Below are 3,835 nucleotides of genomic sequence, written 5' to 3'. Positions count from 1 at the left end.
GATCCGCTAATTGCAAAACCATATTGGTACGTTTGATATCTTCTTCTAAACCTAACTTGTTAAAAATAGACAACGAAATTAAGTTTATACTTGCTCCTAAATCACAAAGACAACTTGGGAATTCAATATCTCCCAACTTACACGGAATAGTAAAACATCCGGGATCTTTGAGTTTAGTGGGCAGATTACTTGACACGGTTGAACTACATTCTTCAGTTAACGAAATGGATGAAATTCCTTCCCAACTGATTTTCTTTGAAATTAAATCCTTTAAAAGCTTACCATAGTTAGGAATTTGTGTGATTGCATCCATGAACGTTAAATTGATGTGCAAATTTTTAAGTTTATCCAAAAACGTGAGAAGTTGTTTGTCATAGTCCTTATTTCGGACTTTGTATGGAAAAGGTGGTTTGGGTACACAAGTTTTGGTATTTGTGTCAAATGGTGAAGTATTTGTGTTTAAGATATCTTCTTTGGACTTTGGTAAATCAGTTCCTAGTAATGTTGCATCTTTGGGCATTTCCGGCCCTTGATAATTTTTCCCTGAACGAAGAGTGATAGCCTTTACCTGCTCTTTCGGATTTTCTTCCGTATGGCTGGGAAGACTTCCCTCTTTTCGGGATGGAATTGATTTAGCAAGTTGACCAATTTGAACCTCCAAATTATGGATGCTAGATGAGTGGTTTTTAATAAGCTGATCGAATTTATTTTCGATCCGTTTAAAACCATCGTCGTGATTACTTATTTTTCCACTGATAGCATCTATAAACTTGTCGATTTTAGAAGATAAAGTGCTAATCGTATCTCTTGACTGGTTTTGATAATTAGTGGTACGATTTTGATTAGCACTTGCATTATTGTTATTGTTATCTTTCCAGTTAAAGTTAGGATGATTCCTCCATCCAGAATTATAAGTATTAGAATAAGGATTATTAGTTTGTTTTTGCCCTTGGACAAAATTTACCTATTCGATCTCACTCATGTTTTCGTAATCCACATCCGTTTAGATTGGATTACCATTGGTATCGCGTGGTGCCATAAACTTGTCAATTTTGTGCGATAAAGCAGAAAATTGGGCTTGTAGCATCGCGACTGGATCAAGTTCAACTATACCTTTAACTGATGGTGTGGTTGAGGATGATGGTTTTGCTACCGGCATATGTCCACGTTCCGCGGGCCACATACTGCTGTTGATTGCCATTTCCTCCAAAAGCTCTCTCGCTTGGGCTGATGTTTTCTTCATAAATAGCCCTCCCGACATAGAATCTAATGAACCCCTAGTTGTAGGATTTAGTCCATTGTAAAATGTTTGCATTAAAAGTTCAGCGGGTAATTGGTGGTGTGGGCATAAACGTTGAGGTTCTTTAAAACGTTCCCAAGTTTCATAAAGAGTCTCATTATCATTTTGAGAAAAAGATGTTAACTCCTTTATGACTCTTGCGGTTTTTGCTAAAGGAAAATATTTCGATAAAAATGCTTGGGCTAATTGTTCCCAAGTGGCAAAAGTTGCGGCTGGCATAGAAGTTAACCATTCTTTGGCTCTATCCTTCAAAGTGAAAGGAAAGAGGCGAAGTTTGATTGCTTCTGCAGTCACATCTGGGATTTTAAAAGTGTCACAAATTTCAAGGAAATTTGTTAAATGGGTGTTAGGATTTTCGTTAGGTAACCCGTAAAATGTTACATTATTTTGCAACATATTAAGCAAGGCTGGCTTAATTTCAAATTGGTTTGCGGTGATTCTGGGTCTAACGATACTATTGGTCACACCGGCCACACCTGGCCTAGCGTAATCCATAAGTGTTGGTGGGTCTGGCATTTTTTCTGGCTCGGTATATGTTTTTACTGGAATCTTATTTTTATTTTTCTTGTTTTTCTTGTTCTTCCTAATGGTTTTCTCAATTTCTGGGTCTATAGGGTCTGGTACAATGCCTGAACTTCGAGAACTGTGCATGAACCTGAAGTCTTGCACGAACCGAAACTACCTACAAAACAGAATTTGAAAAATAAATAAATTAGTAAATTAAAATTAATAAATTATAAAAGTTAAAATAAGTATGTTTAAACCTAGATTCGAAATAAAACACGAAAAATTTAAAATTTTGTCAAAAATTTTGGCGTTCCCCGGCAACGGCGCCAAAAACTTGTTGAGCGATTTCCGCAAGTGCACGGTATACGCTTGTAGTAATAAAAGATATCGAACCCACAAGGAACGCTTTTTAACTAAAACTTTATTTAATTCAGTTTTAATTACGTGTTTAGGTTTAATAAAAGAAATTCGTTTAATTGATTGAATTGGTTTGGGTAAATTAGGATTAGATAAGAGTATTATATCGAGTTTAGAGAACAATTCCGTCTTGAGATTTTGATTACAAGACAGATTCTTCCGTAATTGGAATAAATAGAAGGTATAAAACTTATTTTCATAAAGCAAAGAAAACAACTTTAACTTTGAAAAGACTATGGACATGTAATAATATAGGGATTTATTCAATTAAATGGCTCTAAACCGTAGAAATCTCTCTGGATCGGAGCAGATTGCTACCTTAATCAAACTAGTATTTTATGTCTGATAAGCCGCGATCAGCGATCATATCATCCATAAAAACTAAATCTGTCAAGTGTTCAACAAAGTTCTTATATGAATAAGATGGAATAGAACGTTTTAATAAAAACACCAATTTATCATTTTGAAAATCATTTTGTCAGAACAATATCAAAATAACAACAGAAAGAATGTATTGAATAAATAGTATATCATTAATGAAATGTGAATCTTCACAAGTTAACAAAGAAGTAGAAACTTGGAGAGCATTGCAACGAAAACGTTGAGATCCGGGTTGTCAATCTTTCCCTCAAACTCTGTAGGTTTGTCAGACCCCATACGCTTCAGCCGTCAATTCTTCTCGCTGAATCTTCGGAATAGAGACTGGTCGCGACAGGGGGTACAAGGGCGAGTTGAAGATTTCGTTCTTCTTCCGTGACGCCTTTCGTAAGTCGCGACTGAGATTATGAAAATCTCAGTCGCGATAGAGACTTGTCTCCCTGTCTCTCGACTGCTTCTCGTCCTCCTTGAGCGTTCTTCTGACTGATATGCATTCCTGGTACGTTTTTTAGGTTTTTTCTCCATTTTAGCTCCGTTTTAGCTCCTATTTGGATTTAACCAAATAATTAAGTACCTTGCATCAAAGAAGTAAATAAAGACGTAAAAGTATTCCAAATGAATATAATTAGCACGATTTTAATGTAAATTTAACCTATTTATATATGATATTTTAGGTATATTTTGGGCTTAACAGTTGGTTTGGTTAGTTGTCAGTAAAGTCCAAGACTGTAGTCTGATTTCCCTTTACAAGTCTTCTTCTTTTTCCCTGAGTCCTTGGAGGAGTGGGATCAGCGTGAATGGAATGAGATGGAGAAGGTTCTCCCTGATCAGTATTGTGCTGTTCTGTGTGCTCAACTTCTTCTTCTGCAGCCAACTCAGTGTTAGTTGGCTCAGCATCTTCCTCTTCACATTCTGACTCAGTGTCATCCTGACCACTTTGTTCTTGCTCATCATCCTGCTCTTCGTCCTCTAATTCTTCTTCTAGCTGTTCAATAAACTGATCATCCAGTTGAACTTCATCGTTCTGCTCCTCAGGGTCAACGCCTTGACTCTGGGCATAATGTGTAACGACCCGGTCCGGAGTGGGTGGCGTCGGGGTAAGAAGGCCTGAGCAAGGAGCGACCCTAAGGGATGGCGATGGGGGCAGGAATGAACTGAATCCCACATCGGAAATGGAGAGGGAGTGATTGGGGTTTATTAGTAAGATGATAATCCAATACATGCAGACGCGTT

General features: G+C 37.2%; 1 non-coding gene across 1 annotated transcript; it reads left to right on the top strand.

Moving 5' to 3' along the window:
* The first annotated feature begins 1,331 nt into the window (after window positions 1-1,331).
* LOC136221213 (small nucleolar RNA R71) lies at window positions 1,332-1,438 on the top strand. The gene has a single exon (XR_010684993.1). It is a non-coding gene; the product is annotated as a small nucleolar RNA R71 (small nucleolar RNA).
* The last annotated feature ends 2,397 nt before the right edge of the window (window positions 1,439-3,835 follow it).

Source organism: Euphorbia lathyris, chromosome 2, assembly GCF_963576675.1.
Source record: "Euphorbia lathyris chromosome 2, ddEupLath1.1, whole genome shotgun sequence".
NCBI classification, from domain to species: domain Eukaryota; kingdom Viridiplantae; phylum Streptophyta; class Magnoliopsida; order Malpighiales; family Euphorbiaceae; genus Euphorbia; species Euphorbia lathyris.
Note: the sequence above shows the minus strand (reverse complement) of the source record. Positions and strands in the feature narration are given on the sequence as shown.